This window comes from Sapajus apella, unplaced genomic scaffold, assembly GCF_009761245.1.
Source record: "Sapajus apella isolate SASKATOON/1434 unplaced genomic scaffold, GSC_monkey_1.0 scaffold3, whole genome shotgun sequence".
Classification (NCBI taxonomy): domain Eukaryota; kingdom Metazoa; phylum Chordata; class Mammalia; order Primates; family Cebidae; genus Sapajus; species Sapajus apella.
The window spans coordinates 54,472,522-54,490,614 of record NW_022436943.1 but is presented as its reverse complement, the minus strand read 5'-3'; positions in this window follow the sequence as shown (position 1 = coordinate 54,490,614).

Genomic DNA, 18,093 nt, shown 5'->3' with positions numbered 1-18,093 from the left:
CAAACACTGATCTATTAGAGCTGGAGTACTGGGAACCTCACTCAGCTTTTGTTTGTTTCATTTCAAGCCGCTTTGCTAGTTTTCCCTAATCCCCAGGCTTTTCTATAGCACTGAAATCCAAATAACAAAGCATCAAATATGTATAAGAGATTTTTCTTTCTAAGATGAAAATAACTCTACTGTTTTATATGTTTATAAAAGTAAAACATAGACATTGTTTTAAAATATAGATGATTCAGAAAAGAAAAATAAAAAGAAAGGTAAGTTATCTGTGATTCTGCCATTCAAAGATAAACATTGCTAACATATTTTTGTATATAGTCTTCAGGAATTCAGGCACACACAGTCACACAAACATGTACACGCATACTGTATTTTACAAAAATGTAGCCATGCTTAACATACCTGCATACATTATGTTTTTAAACTTAACAGATATTAGAGTTATTCCATGTCATATACAGTCCATATCTTAATTGATTACTTCTTGAATTGGATAGCTAAGAAGTGAATTAACAGGGCCAACTGATTAAAAATAAAGATGTTAAAAGGTCTACTATTTATTTGGCCTAATTCAAGAAGCATTTTGAGATAAGGTATCATTATAGAAAATACATCGGCTTTAGAATATAAAATCACAGAATTTGAACCAAAATATTAATGCTCACCCTGTAGTTGAAAAGCCTGACCTCTCTGAGAATTTTCTCCCTCATTTATACAACAGAAACAGTAGTGAAGAAAATATCCATAAATTGGCATGGCATTTTTATTCCCTAAACCATTATCAGTGTCCACACAGAGTTCCAGAGGTACAAAATGAATAAAACCTGTTGGCTATTCTTCAAGAACAACACAATCAACAAAACAACTGTGATCCCCAAAGACTAAGAGTCTGGAATCCACATGACAAAGCTTAAAAGTATTGTTGGGTTATTTTAAAGAGCTACCCCAGAAAGTAACCCAGACAGCAAATCAGTTCGCACACATACTTAGCCATGGTACTCATTGCCTGCTGCTTAATGCATAGAGGGAAGCTCAATTCCACGTGAAACTTTGCAGAGATGTGCTTATTAATATGTGCTTGGCATGTAACCTAATGAATCTGTCCAGCTAGACACTCTCCATTACTGGGTTGCAGAATCAGTTTGCCCTAATCAGAATCACCTGCCCTAATATCCTCAGTAGGAATGAGCAAATAAGGAACTAAACCTTCTCTTTTGGTTAAGGTACTCTCTGATATCAAGTTCACTCAGCAAATCTCCCTCTAACCTTCCTTCCCATTTCAAAGCAATTTAGATGATTAATGTTCTAAATATGAAAGCATTGGCAACATACCAGACCTTTCTCCAGAAAGGTCTCCCACACTCACCACCTGTACACAGTCATATGTGTTTATCCTCTCCGTCCTCACAGTCTCCTGTGTTTTCCTCAATCATTGCATATACTACAGTTATTTATTATTGGTCTCACCTCAAAGGACTGCAAACTTACCAATAAAAGTCATGTTTTCTTTAGGTCTATGTAGTAGCCAGCACCCAGCACTATGACTTGTTCATAGAAGCAACTTAGTGGGTGTTTCATGATCTGAAATGATCCAATGTAAATAGGACCCCAATAAAACTGAGGTGCTTTGTGAGCTTTACACTTCTCAATGATGTAAGAAGACATAAGTTTGGCATCCAAAGTAATTGGAAATCAATTGAATATTTCTGGTATTTTTCTATAAAAACAATCAAGAAGATGTTACATGGCTCAGACCACAGTAAAAATACTTAAATCCTCTCTCCTATTACTCTGTCTTTCACTCTCCTCTTCAAACTTTATAAAATTCCCGAAATATAACTCGTATACTGGTAGTTAGTCTCTACTCTCTCCTACTCATTTTCTTCTCCTTTTAATATGTATCCGACAGTCTGCCCTTTCCATTGCAAACCAATCTAGCCTCTCTTGACTCCCAGCCTCATCTATTACCTTAATCAATTTCATAATAAAGCACAGATACAATAAATGCAAAATAGAACACTTTCTCTGAACAGGCAGAAGAAAAGGACCTGTTAATATTTATGCACTGATATTTTAGTTATTGTGATGTAAACATCAAGATACCACAGCACAATGTATTGGTATAAGTGTTGGTAACTGAAAGACTTGATAACTAATTAAAGATCCGCCACTTAAAAGTTTTAATAACTTCTCTTTCCGAAATTTGATTCTTCATTTTTTGAATGGCATGTTATCTACCCATTTGGGTTTGTTGTAAAGGAACAAATAATATATCCTGAATAAAATGTTTAGTATATTCTGTCAAATAAATAATGGCTCAAGAAATGGTATTATTGTTTGGCTCATAATCTGATGGGTAATAAAATAAATGTAATATGAGCTGTCATAACTACAAAAGGTCAGTGATAAATGAAGTACTAAGGGCTGGCACTGGTTTCAGAATCAGAATGATTGACTTCATTCTTAGACTGGACTCATATCTCTGTACTGTGTGCTTGTGACCTATGTTTATCTGTTACTGAACACACCATTTAATATTAACTGTACTTCTTTGTGCCTCTCTTTTCTCCACTAAATGAGGAACTCATTAAATCAGTGATTTTGTCATTCTTCACCAACTGGCACAACTGCATGGAATATAATAGATGCTCAAGACATGGCTACTACATTAATAGACGTTATGGAAGACTACATTCTCAAAAGGAAAAGGGCCATAATATCTCTCATCCTGAATGTTTCTCTGGCATTATGATTTCACTACTCCTCTCATCAAAACATTAAGTAGTCGTGGACTTGTGAGTACAGTGGAAATGATGCTGTGTGACTTCTAAATCCAGAACTTAACCTAGCCAGCATCCAGGAAGAAGCCCAAACAGCCCATGTAGAGATCAAATTTTGGAGGAAGCTAAATTGCTGCTCCACTGTAGTAGCTGCTCCCAGACAACAATCGACATCAAATTGCCAGCCATGTGAGTGAACTACCTTGACAAAGGATCCTCCAGAGGTCAGTCAAGGGGAGTAGGAATGTGGAGTAGGAATTAACTCCATGTGGAGTAGAGATGAAATATCTCTCTGTTACATAACAATTCTTCATGGTCTCTCACATTTCTGCTTATCTTGAAAGTGATGCCCTAATTGCCATTTTCTTCTGAACTTTCAAAGCATGTTTGTATAGTGAACAACCTTGAAAGACAGAGTCTCCCTCCAGAGCAGAGGGCATGTTTGCCATGTTTGCTTGCATCCTTTTTTGAAAGATCGAGGTTTTTTAAGTTCAAGGTTATGCATGAACGATGTATCCATTCCCTTTGGGGCACTAACGTACTATTTACTGCTTTTTTTTAGTTGTATGGGCCCCCTTGCACTCACCATTTATAAAATTTAAATTTTCTTTCAATTCTTAAGTACATCTAAACCAGTCTAGTTATTTTCATTGTCTCCATTGTCATTACTATCACCAACATCATCAACATCAATTTCTATTTTATTTAATCTTTATAACAACAAAATATGGCCATCAGCAAAATACAAATGAAGACCCTTATACTGCAGAAAAAGGGTCAGTTATTTCTAATTAAGTCTTCAAGGAAGGTCTGAAAGGACAGAGAATGGAGTATTTCAACTGGGCCTTGAAGAATGGGTAGACTCTCAATAAGCAAAGGAGTGATGGATGGAAGAATCATCCAGGAAGAGGATATAGCTTGGTTAATGGCTTTCAGAATAAAAAACAAAGAACATTCTTGAAGAGACTTGAATGACCCTGTTTGGATGTAGGAGAATGATGTAGCGAGATACAAGATCTCAGAGAGTTTTGAATGTCAGGCCCATTGAATATTTCAAGGACAGACATTCATTGACTCACAGAGACCGTTGCTCCCCTTTTCTCCAGAATTTTAGCATTTACTAGGTGCAGGGCAGATATCCGTGTCCATGATCCAGATAGAGAGACAGATAGAGGGATGAAGAGGTAGAGATATGTATTCAGCTACATAGAGGCAAAGGGATATGAACAGATTAATAATAATATAGCTACAGCTTTGAAATAATTTTTCATGTGGTGAAATGTGAAAAAAAAATTGTCACTACTGTAGAGGATACATTAGAGACTATAAATCAAGTACTACATTACTGATGCACTATATATTACACATGTACTATATTAGAAAATAAACCTGTGCCACCTAATGAACCACTATTTTAATATTCCACTTGAGCCTTAAGAGCAATATGTTGCCATAGAAACCTGAGTCTGTGTAGTCATTAGTGCCTTCTTTTTTTTTTTCTTCACACAGGAATTTGAGTGTAATGTTATTCTCTTAGCAAGAATTAAATTAGCAATTATTCACCGGAAAATAGCATCAACGAGATCTAAGAAAACACCCAACACTAATGATTTGCTACATCCACATACATTTTCTTTGAGTTATGCTGTGATCATGAGAAGCTAGTGTAGCTCATCCATGCATTGAATGTTTGAAGAAGAGAGATAATGAAGACAGACTTTGCTATGTTGTGACAGGAGAGTGCATTTGGTGATCAAAATCCAACCTCTGAATGAAGTTTCATTTTTATGATTTTCCTTAACTGGATAAGATCTTTCCACCCTATGAACCTCCCAAGAACTTTTTTCTAAATCTCTCTTATCCATGGTTTACCTTATTTTTTGGTGTGTATATCATGTTGTCTGTCCAGGATCTACTCTCCTTTCTCCTGGTAAACAACGTCTTGATTTTCTTCTAGAGAACTATGCCTATTTCACACAGTCTTAATGGAATTCTTTAAAAAGGTGGCTTAACTTCTTATAGCAGATTCTATTAATCCCTGCTACATATCCCTTTGACCTCTGTAGGTTTTCCACAATAGAAACTAATTTGTTTGCCAACCAGAGCAGCCCAGAACTGGGGAATCAGTGGTTTTCTACACAGTTTTTGATAACGTCTTTTCTCCTTTCCCTGTCTCACTATCCCTGTTTCTCACTCCTGTTTACTTCCTGGCATCACCTTCCAAATAACCTACAAACACTCAAGTTTTCTATTCTGGATCTGCTATTGGAGAAATTCCAATTAAGACACCTCTTGTGGCTTGGATCTTATATGTGACACAAATTCAGCCAGTTTAGCCCATCCTCCATGCATGACTTTAAATGTGGAGCAGTGATGAAAAGATGGAAAATGGACAATCGGTAACTAGAAGGCTTCCATGAGATTAACAATCATTTCTACTTTATAGTTCCTTGTGTTGATAAGACAGCAGGGCTGACAATCCAGCAAGGAGTGGTACGTGGTGGTAGTTCTCAAACTTGAATGCACATCAGAGCGCATCAGAATCACCTGATACTAAAGCACAGACTTCTGAGCCTCATCACCAGAATTTCTGATTTGGTAGGTCTCAGTGGGGACTGATAATTTTCATTTCTAACAAGTTCTCAAGAGATAGCCATACTGAACCACACTCTGAGGACCATTTTCATATGGGCCCTGTCATTGAGGACCCTATGTTATGATGAGGGGATAGAAATAAATCATTGTGAACCAAGGAGAACTCATGGCTATCTTCAGTCACTCAAGGGCTGAAAAAGGGGCCTAGGGAACATTACCCTGATTTTATCTAGCTTATTATGGATGAAGATCTAATTGTTCAGTCATAACCATTCATTCAACATCCCTGGAGGTGCTGTTACATAACAAATATTATGATTGGTATAGGGGCACAAATACAAAAAGAAGAAAACAAAACACCTTCAGCCTGAAAAATTCTCAGTCTAGCTAGGAAAACAGATGCATCAATGATCAGGTGTGATAAAACGTTCTAGGTACTGTGATAGCAGTCCGTAGAGGCCACAGCAGGGACATGTAATTTGGAAGAAGCCAGTACTACGGCAAGAAGGAAAAAGATCATCAGGAAAAATATTATAAGAAAGTGACTCTGAACTAAATTATGAAAAGTGAATGCTTATTGTCAGATGATTTAAGGGATGAGATCAATTTTCCAGAGACAAAAGCAGGAGCAAAGGCCCAGAAGCCTGAATGCGCAGTTCCACGTGGTAAGATGTAAATAAGTGGCAGTTCACATGCATATGGGTACACAGAGGGATAAGGCTGAGGCCAGGACAGGGGATGTGTGGGGTGGAGGGCCTTGAGCAGTTGAGGTGATATTGTGGTATGTGTCCAAGTGCACCCAAGACTCTAACAAAGGATTGGACCAGATTATCTTTGAAATCTCTCCCATCTCCAAGCATCTGTGAATTTTTTATTCTCAATGTTTAGGGATGGAATATAAATTAGGAGGTTATTGCTGTAAGTCTTCAAGGTAATAGTTGATAATAGTAGACGAGCACTTGTCAATAAGCAGACAAAACCTAATGGATTTGGGAGCAATTTTAGAAATGTAAGACAGAGGGTATGGTAACAGTAGATGCAAGGATATGAAAGAGGAAAGGATAAAAACTGTTGCCCTTATTCCTTCTATCCAATGTGTTCTTACACCCACTAACCAAACTCTCTTCATTCCCTCTGATATGACCTGGTTCTGTGTCCCCACCCAAATCTCATCTTGAATTTGTGAATCCAAATTGTAATCCCCATATGTTGGGGGAGGGACCTTGTGGGAGGTGATTGGATTATAGGGGTGGTTTTCTGCATGCTGTTCTCAAGATAGTGAGTTCTCATGAGATCCGATGGTTTTATAAGGGACTTACCCTCCTTCACTCTTCACTTCCTTCTCCTGCAGCAATGTGAAGAAGGACATGTTTGCTTCCCTTTCCACCACGACTGTAAGTTTCCTGTAGCCTCCACAGCAATACAGATGTGTGAGTCAATTAAACCTCCTATCTTTATAAATTACCCAGTCTTGGGTATTTCTTCATAGCAGCATGAAAAGGGACAAATTCACCCTCCTCCCCACTATCCTTCCTACTCTCTACTCTACTTTGTATCAATAAAAAAATTAACAACAACAAAAATATCCAGTTTCTGGCTTGAGAAGAGACAGCCATTGGAAACATTCAATGGAATTGGGGATATAGCAATAGAAAGAAATTATAGGGGGAACAAATTTCCCCTTCTCTTTTTGAGATGAAAATGTAGTTGAAGGCCAGGAAGACAATGATAGAGAAAAAAAAAGGCTCATGAATAAAGGAATTGTTAATATTTGGAGATGAGAAAAGGAAAAAAGGCAAAAAACAAAAGCTCTAAGTCACGGCAATGCCAGCCCCATTTAAGAGTAATGAGTTTGAATTAAAACCAGCTGTGTCCTTTGGGGCTGTCCATCATGAGCGACCTAGTCCTGACTGAGGGGAGAATGGGAGAGGAGGAGTCTGAGCATGGGTGAGACAGGCCTTAGGAAATTCATCTCACCTACAGCAGCTGGTTGCTGACTGCTCAGGTAAGATTTAGACTTCCCTGGGGCCAGAGAAGTGCAGCAGCTGGAACTCCTTATGTTTGTCTGTCAAAAAAACTCAAATTTATCAAACAAGAAAAGAGAAGCAATTGATACCTATAAGCTGAATGTGTAGGGACAAGGCAGGCTGAAATATAGCTATCCAGTTCATTTATCTGAGTTATCTTTCTCTGTCTTCTACCAAATATCAACTGTTCCTTAGGATGGCACCCTTCAAGGTAGTAATATAGGTGCAGCAACAAGCCTCAGGCACTTACTTTACCAAATCCAGGGGGGTAAAAAAGCCTCACTGTCTTGGAAATCCTGAAGAAGTCCTGTATCTTCTCATTGGCCATGTTGTGTGGCCATCCTGTATCTAATCATTGCAGCCAGAGGGATGCTCTAGGTTGATTGGCTTTGACCAATCCTGGAACTGGGAGTAGAGGCAACTCAATTCAAACCTTATTGGTTGTTATTGGGAAAGACATAGATTCCAAAGGTGAAGATGTTGATGGGAGGCAGAATAGTGGTAAATGTTGCTTGAAGAATTGAAAATTAAATTCCTAACAGGAAAAATAAATTCTCACTGCAGAAGGTAAATTGAGACTTGGTTTAGGCAGAAGTTAATTTCAAAAAAGGGTCATGAAGATGAGTGTAGACGAAGACAAAGAAAAAAATAGATTTTAGAAAGTTAGCATAGCCTAGTAGTTAAGAGCTAGACGCTGCATTCAGGTTCCTTGAGTCCTAATCACAGCCCCTGCATTTCCTGTAGGCATGACTTTGTGCATATTACTTTTCTCTGTGCATCTGTTTTCCATCTATAAAATGGGAATGATGATTATATATAATAACTGTTGTGAAATTAATTATTATGTTAAAAAAATTCAGAACAATACCTGGGATCATGTAAGGGTTTACTATTGTGAATTTTTAGTATTATTAATAGACGTATATTTTAGAACAATTTTAAATTTAGAGAGAAATTATGCAGATTAAACAGTTTTTATACAACTTCTCCACATCAGATTCCCATGTCTCTATTATTAATATTTTACATTAGTATGGTACATATTACAATTAATAAATATTAATGTATTATAATTAACTAAAGTCCACAGGTTATGTATTTTTTGTTGTTGTTGTTTTACCTAAATGTTATTTTTCTGTTCTAGGATGTCGCACAGAACCCTTGTCACATTTGGTTGCCACGAGTTGTTAGGCTCTGCTTGGGCATGACATTTTTTCATACTTTCCTTGGGTTTGATTACCTTGACAGTGTTGAAGAGTACTAGTCGGGCATTTTGTGGAATTTCTCTCTATTGAAATTTGCCTGACGTTTTTCTCATGATTGGACTGAGGTTTTGGGTTTGGGAAGGAAGATCACAGAGACAAAAAGTGCCATTTTCATCACATAAAGCAAAAGTATATATTACCAATATGATTTGACCATTAATTACCCAAATGACAAGTGCTTATAAGTTTCTACACTGTAAGGTCATTTTTTTTTTCTGTACTGTACTCTTTGGAATAAATTTGCTATGCACATCCCTCACTCAAGTAGTAGAGAGTTACACTCCTATGCCTTTAGAGTAGAGTGTCTAAAAAATCTGTTATTTTAATCTGCCTTACAATTTAGTATACAGTATTTGGATTACTCTAATAAAGCATTGCCCCTTGATTCTTAATTCTCAGCAGCCTAATTTATATGCCAGCATAATTTAAATATTAAGGTGTAATCGAATATCAATAAAGTAGATGCTGACATTTTTTATTTATGCTGACCTCTGGGGAACTTGTATCAAGTTAGAATCCTTGTGGACTGACCCTTACTGGGAGAAGGAAGAAAATAAGATTGGAATTCATTTGAGCAGATCTATTTTGGATCCTTTGAGTATCCAAGATGCTTTGGCAAGCACAAGTACTCAGTGTAACCAAGGAAATTGCTTTGCTCAGCTATTGAGACTGGCTAGATCTGGGAAACTTGGGGATGAAGTTATTTGCAGTTAAACAAATTCATTTAACATAGGCCACTCTTAATGATCAAAATAACCAGTGCAAACGTGGCCAGACAAATTACTTTGTTCATTCAATGTTTCTAGCAGTCGCTTAAAACCCTAATTGTGAGTTCACTGTTAAGGCAATTTAAAAAACAGATTCAATTCATATGAGCAATATTGCTACTGATTTGCTGGTAGGACATGCCTTATTTGCTCATCTGATGCAGATCACCCACTGCTATTACATTTATAAGCCACTGTTATTTTTTTTTCTTCAAAACCTAGGATACCAACCTTAGGAGACTTTTGATACAACCAAAAGGGCACAGGACTTGCTATGAGAAAACCTGAAGTGGAATCCCTTACTCTTCCCTTTGCTAGTAACAGTACCTATCTGAATATTAATCTTCTCATTGTAAAAGGGAACAAAAATCTTGCTTGTGAAATGCTTTATCAGTTTTATAAATGAGATCCTAACATTATAGTGATCTTAATAAAAATAAGATCTATTATTTTCAGAAACACTACTCTGTGAAAAACAGGGTTGATGATGATGATAATGACAATGGTAATCAAGGGGTAGAAGAAAATTGGAAGTAATTAACTAATTACTACGTACCTTTTCATATGTACTTTTCCAGCATCCAGGTGATATTCGGAGGAAAAAGGTGAGAGTGGGAAGGCTAGAAAGCAAGGGATTGTACTGGCTCACAATGTTGCTTCACACTGGATCACCCGGAGGTTGAGAACCGCAGATCTCTGTCAGTGAACTACAGTGCGCTTTGAGAATAACAAATGGCCGTATCCGAGTCACCACTACTTTGTTTTGTAATATATGACTGAAAAAGAAAAATAAATTACTTTATTTTATATTCTTTTCAATTTCATGTTATGTGTTTAACTACGTGCAATGGGAATGTCCCTGTTGAATTCTCTATGAAGAGTGTCGCAATGGAGACGATACATTCTGAATACTGTAACTATTTATGCCATACCCTATTTTAAGTGCTTTCAAATGTTACTTCATCCAAGTTTTGTGAAGTGGGCATTATTGTTCTTATTTTTTTCAGAAATCCGGAAACTGAGCTCATGAGGGGATTGCTGCTGCTGCTGCTGCTACTGCAGCTGCTGGTGATGATGATGATGGAACCCTTGGAAATATGTCCGCTTATAAAGAAGGGATGGGGGAAGTGGCACAGAGACAATAATCACCAAATATCGTATATGCTCTCCTTCATTTCCCAGACTACTAAACTGACGTTGGAACAATGTTGCCAGCTCTGGTCAATGGACTGTGATGGCTGTAATTTTCTGTCCAAGGAGGTGAACAGTCACATACCCCCTACATTACCCATTGACTACCATGGTGCCATTGGATGCTGAGGGTAAAAGATGGTGGTTAGAAGATAGCAGAGGGCCACCTATCTAGCATCGGATTTGATGCAAGCAAGAGAAAGTAAAGTTTATTCTGGTGTGGCCCTGAATATGGAGGGTTCTTCCTTCTATATTAGTCAACTCATTCTGCTAATACAGGGTAAAGAATAATTCTGTATGCTGACATATGGCTCCTCTGCCATAAAGTAGAGACATAACTGCTTAGGTGGCCAAATATAACCAGGCATTCATAGTCACTTCTTGCCTCACTCCATGCCAAATTATCTGCATCATCAGGGGATAAAAGGGAGTCTTGCTCACCTGTCACCTCTTCAGGCTCTAAATTCTCATTTAAGTCAATAACAATACCTCAGTCCTGACAGTAACGGGGACACTTGTTAAGGCCTTCGGAATCAATTAGCCTCAAAGAAGTGTGGCAGGCATTTGCCTATCACAGTGGATTTACTGAAGGATAAGTGTTCTGCAATTCAGTCTTAAACCTTGAGGTGTTATTTTTCAGCCCCAAAAGGTGTAATGCATTTGTGCTCATCCACACCTTCTGACATAACCAACATACAACCTCCCAACCCCCATTCCTGGAAAAGAAGACAATGCTGGTCCCTCTGGCCAGTGTCAAACCACATTTCTTCAGAATATTTTTTAAAATATAAACTGATGAGACAGAACTTCAGTAATAAAAACAGTGTAAGAATTTGAAGGCCAGGCACGGTGGCTCAAGCCTGTAATCCCAGCACTTTGGGAGGCCGAGGCGGGTGGATCACGAGGTCAAGAGATTGAGACCATCCTGGTCAACATGGTGAAACCCCTTCTCTACTAAAAAAAAAATACAAAAAATTAGCTGGGCATGGTGGCACGTGCCTGTAATTCCAGCTACTCAGGAGGCTGAGGCAGGAGAATTGCCTGAACCCAGGAGGCGGAGGTTGCGGTGAGTCGAGATCGCGCCATTGCACTCCAGCCTGGGTAACAAGAGTGAAACTCCGTCTAAAAAAAAAAAAAAAAAAAGAATTTGATACCCACTGAGGAATCCAGCTAGATAAAAGAGTACCCTAAACAGGTTTAAAAATGGAGAGGGTATCAGTTCTGTGTTTCAAAAGCAAAGCCTTCAAAAATAATAATGGCTTAACTTTATAACCATTAAACTTTATTATTCTTAAAGGTTTTTTGCTTTTGAAACATACGATTGACTTCTTCTCCATTTTTAACCTTGTTTAGGATGCTTTTATCTCACCAGACTCCTCTGGATAAGTTCTATTACACAGAAAGGTGACAGTGATTATAATTAGTAATAATGTATTGTATACATCAGAATGTCTCCGAGAGAGGATTTTAAACATTTTCAACATGAAGAAATGATGAACAGTTGAGGTAAAGAATATGCTAATTACCCTGATTTGATCATTTTACAATGTGTATGCTGAAATATCACTTTGAGCTCTATAAATATGTAGAGCTTTATTTGCCAATTAAAAATAAAACTAAGAAAAAATAATAATGGCTTAAATGCGTGCACTAATTTGTTGCTAATTTATGGTTTCCAATTATATTCATTTGCATCACCACGCATGGCTAAAAAATACAATGGAAGCAGAGACTGTGTGTATTAGTTCGTTTTCACGCTGCTGATAAAGACATACCTGAAACTGGGAACAAAAAGAGGTTTAATTAAACTTACAGTTCCACATGGCTGGGGAGGCCTCAGTATCATGGCAGGAGGTGAAAGGCATTTCTTATAATAGCAGTGGCAAGGGAAATATGAGGAAGAAGCGAAAGCAGAAACCTCTGATAAAACTATCAGATATTGTGAAACATATTTACTATGACGAGAATAGCATGGGAGAGACCAGCCCCATAATCCAATTACCTCCCCCTTGGTCCCTCCCACAACACGTGGGGATTCTGGGAGATACAATTCAAGTTGAGATTTGGGTAAGGACACAGGCAAACCATATCAAACTTCAAACCATATACTTACTTTGAAGTTTCCCAACTGCACTGCTTAAATCAGAGGTGAAAAGTTTCAGCAGAGGAAATGGGGAAAGTCTGTTAGTTTCTAAGCTGAAGGCTATGAGTTGCCAGCAGAGAGCACCACACTATCTGTTGAATCTTCAATGATCTGAGAAGCAGGGACTGCTGGAATATGGGTTGACCAGAATCAAAATGGAACCCAAAGTATGGTTTCGTCCACTTGTTTCTGCTTCTTTGCTCTTCACCCATTCCCTACCCTTCCCGACTCCAGCCAGAAACATAAGGTGCTCATCTGTTTCCGACTATGGTTCTCATTCTGGGCAAAAATGGCCAACAGATTGTCTGTGGGTCACTGATACATCTTGACAGTATTGCAATTAGCAATAATAAATGCCAATAGTAAAGCTGAGAGCATTCACTTTTAGAACATGAGCTCACTTAGCTTTTTCCTCAAAATCAATGGTAGTTATATCTACCAATTTTTCAAAGTCCTAAAATTTAGTCACGACCCTGTCCAGGAACACAGTGGGTCTAGAATGCAGGATTCAAATCCAGAGCTCCTACTCTTTCTCCTTAGTTGCACTGCTTGCCACAACTAAAGAGTAAGTGTGAGATTTATCCTAGTTAAAGAGTTAATAATTAACACGTATGTGGTGTCATGCTCACCCATAACCCCTGCCCCACTGTTCAGCAATAGCATGGAAGGGTTGACATGTCAATACAGGGATGCTCTTTCAGACACTTCCTGTGCTATTGCCTATCATCTTGCACTTGCCTCTAATTCCAGCCATGTCTACACCAAATCATTCCATGCCAACTTTGACTCACTTTCTGCTCACTGCATCTTGCCTTAAGCATGAGCTACACGCTTTTCACTTTCAGTCAAGGACATCACCACTGTGTGGCATGAACACCAGTGAGAGTCTTATTTGAGTCTGTGCAAACCAGAGTGGATTCAAATTCAATTACTTTATATGCTTTTTCTTAATGGCAAATCTCTTAACCCTTTTCAGCCTCATTTTATCCATCTAATAAAATATGGGTGAGAATATTTAACTCAAATAATATTATAGCAGCTGCAGATAAAATATGCAAAATGTTACATAGAAAATGTTATGTGTTAATGTCTCCCCTTCCTAGCTGTCATCCTATTTCATTCCCATGGATGAGTGCCTTAGAAAAATCCCAGTGGCGACTATGAATCATGCCCAGTTTTGAATAAATGTAAAACTCACCAATAAAAGAAAAAAAGTTCCCCTTCTCTTTCTCCTAGCAAAGATTATAATTGAGTGTCATCAGATGTTTTAGGGTACACAAGAATTTGCAGGGCTTTCAAATAGTAAGATAATCTGATTAACACATTATGTTATTTTCATGATTTATAATAAGCATTTTATGTTTTCTACTTTTATATGTTTTTGATAGTTGCAAACATTTACTCTGAGGAATGTTTTACAGTTAGTAAAAGTCAACATTGATGAATCCCTCTTTTTAAAAAAAAAAAAATTGTAAAACATTAGTTCTAAGAAAATTTGGTGCTCAATAACCCCATCTACTGGAAGAAGATACATTAAACAGGCGTTTTTCCCATTGTACCCTTAGAAAAAGAAAATAATTTGAGGAAATTATACAATCTAATTTACTTCTTAAAAATTTCACATTAGATGCTTATGAATGAGAAAACCACAGTAGATATGGTAAAAGTAGAAACAGAGAACGTTTGGATGCCACAGCAATGATTCCGGAGAGAAATTACAGTGATATGGGTGAATGCAATGTGCACAGAAATGAAAAGAAGTATACTGATTCAGGTTTAAGATGACAGACATGCTGACGGAGTGAAAGAATACTTCTAGGTCTTTAACATGAGCAATCAAGTCAATAGTGATGCTATTCTCTGAGGTGAGAAGATCAAGATTGATACAAAGGGGAACAGGGGAAAGTAAGAATCAGTGTTTCAACTGGGTTACATTGTGTTTGAAATGCATGTTAAATATGCAAGTGAAGATGGTGAATAAGTAGTTGGATATCGAAGTCTGGAGCTCAGTGAGTGGTCAGCATTGAAAAGATAAATTTAGGAATCATGGCCATCAAAATGCTACCTAAAGCTATTCTACTGGATGAATTCATTTTAGGAGAAAGAGCAGAACCAAGAAGATCATTGCTTACAGAAACCAGTTCCTGGAGTGGTCCAATATTCAGAGGCCAAGGAACAAAGAAAAGGTAGCAAGGAGTTTGAGTATGGTCAGGAGGGTAGGAGGAATATCAAAGAATGTGGTATCAGGGGAGCCCAAGGAAGAGAGTTCAAAAAGAAAAGAAAAGTTGCTAAATAAGGCAATGTAGAGCCTTGACAAGAGCCATGGTGATGGTGGCAATGAGGTGCAGAAGGATTGCTGGAAAGAGGAGCAAAGAAATGGGCCAGTAGCTCTTCATGAAAGAAGGAAAAAGGGAGACTTTTCAGGTGGAAGATTCCACAACATTAATAAAAGTGATCATATTTTAATACATTTACTTCTCATTTTTTAAATATGTTCAAAATTTACAAACTATTTTGTATCTTGCTCTTTTCTAACATTATAATGGTGTTAGCTTACCAAGTTATTTTAGATTCTGCATAACAAAAATTCTAAATGTATAATGATTCATTGAATTAATTTGTCATAGTTTATTTATTATTTGAGCATTTGTGTTGCCTCTAACTTTTTGCTATTAAAAATGAATACTTTTGTGCATATTTTTTTCTCTGTTTTGGGCTACCTGTAGGTCAGTGTCTCAGAAGCGGCTTCTGAGATACATGACCAAATGGCTTTTCCATACTACTATAGCAATTTAAAAATGCCACTCACATGTATGAAGTTGTTACATTCACCTCACTGCCATTAGCACAGAGTCTAATTATTTGGGGAAGGTTATAATTAATGGGTAAAACAAGCACGATCATGTTTTATTTAATATACCTCATGATTATTTGTAACAGTAATTTTTCCTGTGTTTGTTTTCTAGCTGGGATACATCTGTTGATGTTCTTTGCCTGTGCATTTTTTAGAATTTCATTTTGTTTATTTAAATTGTCAGTTGAAGAGTTCTAATGTTTTACTGAATATAGTTTCCCAAGTTTGTCATTTATCTAATTACTTTAGTTACATGTTTTGCTTTTTTTGGTTACTTACGGAAGTTTTTTATTTATCTAATTAAACATGTCTATCTAATGAATGTGTGTTCCTGTCTTAACATTCTTTTTTCATTCACAGATTGTCTGTGACAAAACTTTTACCCCAGACTTCTTCCCCCTACATCCCTTGGCATATGTTTGAAGAAGGCAAGTTCATTTAATAATACTGTCAATTTAGACTGTTGGTACGTATCAGTCAAGAACCAACTGTGCTGCCAAAATAACCATCTAGCAGCATTTCTCCTAAAAGACAAACACAGTAAAGTTATTTTTATCTATACTCAAAGCAATGTCAGAGATTGCCTGGTTTACTGGCATCAGATGCCCCTACAGTAGAAGGGTTATGTATCAAGAATAAACAGCCCAGCTGAAAGAAGAAAGGGACGCCCAGCATATTTCTTTCTAGGCTCTATTAGTACAATCCCACCAAGCTCCTGCTGTAGATTCTGTTAATAACATAAACCTCAGTTGACTGAGTATTTACCATATGTTAAATACATTTATTTATGGTTCTGATTTATCCTAAGGCTCAGACCTGTTTCTATCTCATGCAATCCCAAGAAAATTTGTAATACATTGTTATTTTGTTTAAGCTAATTCGAGCTAGATTTCTGTCATGGAAAACCTAAGGGTCTTAACTAATACTATGATAACAATGACAGTGTGACTCACATCAACTGTAAATTGAGCCACCACCCGTCATGGAAACACTTGACCTTAATTACCTTATTTAATTCTCGCAAGATTCCTTCAAGGTGAGCATAAATATTTCCATATTAAAGATAGAAAAAATAACAGGGAGACGGACAGAGGCTGAGTAACGTGTCCCGTATCATGCAGTCAGCAACGGGCAGAATTGAGATAAACATTAAGGTTAGAAATTGGTTCTATGGATTAGAGGATAACATTAACATCACTAATCTAAGCATTCATTAAATTATCTTAGAATTCAAGCACTTTTTTCTGGGTCCAAAATTTGAAAGAACACAAAAGAAATAAAAACTTAGGTTTAGTACATTTGATTAATGCTTATATTGTTGTTTCATAGTTTTGGTCTCTATATTTCCATAAATGTCACCTTGTTGTTTCTCTTTGGAAAATACAGGTGTTATGTTGGGATAGAGAAGATTAAATTCATTGAAAATATCAGTATAAGACATATTGATAGTCTGGAAAGGAACAAAATAACTCTGACTTTACATTAAGGAAGATTTAATCATTTTTGAGGAGGAGGATTAAACAATGTGACTTGGCTTTGGTTTTTCTATGAAACCCAAGACTATCTGGCCTTATACCCTGCAACTCTCCCTCTTGCTCATGCTGATGACGTCTCCAATACTATTAGGTCCACTTGACCCCAGGGCCTTTGCAATGCCTTCTCCCTATGTGTGGCACTCTCTTCTAAATACCTGCATGGCTCATTTCTTCTTCATCACCAACTAGTCTTTGCTCAAATGTCAATTTCTAACCCCTTGATAATAAACAAGTTAATGCAACTGACGTATTTAGGATAGTGCTTGAACCTTCATAGGCGCTGAGCATTCTCCGGGCTAGGATGACTTGCTGGCTTTGGAGTTGGAGAGAGTGAAGGAAGTGTACAATGAAGCTGCAAGAATATAATACTAAAATAATGAGTTAATTTTCAGTCCCCAACACTTACATTGTTGAGCCCCTGCCACTCTTCAAATCTCACATGCATAAGTTTGAAAGCCCACCTGGAATATCTCACTTGTACACCCAAATGTCAGTCCTTCTGGCTGTCATATGCATATTCTGTCCTTCCCCTATGTTGCTTCCAGCTCCAGATTAGTAATTGACAAGTTCTTGCAGAGACAGTCTATGCATTCTTGATATAGGCCTTAGACCTAGGTCCTCAGAAACCTGTGTACTTGGCTGAGGTAGGGGAAAGTCCTTATCTGCTTGGGCATCCTGTTACAAGCCCATGTGCCTGATTTGTGCCCTCTGAAACTTGGTTTCATTTATTTTCATTCCCCTACTCTTTAAAAGTGAAACCCCATCTCTACTAAAAATACAAAAAATCAGCTGGGCATGGTGGCGCGTGCCTGTAGTCCCAGCTACTCAGGAGGCTGAGGCAGGAGAATTGCCTGAACCCAGGAAGCGGAGGTTGCGATGAGCCGAGATCGCGCCATTGCACTCCAGCCTGGGTAACAAGAGCGAAACTCAGTC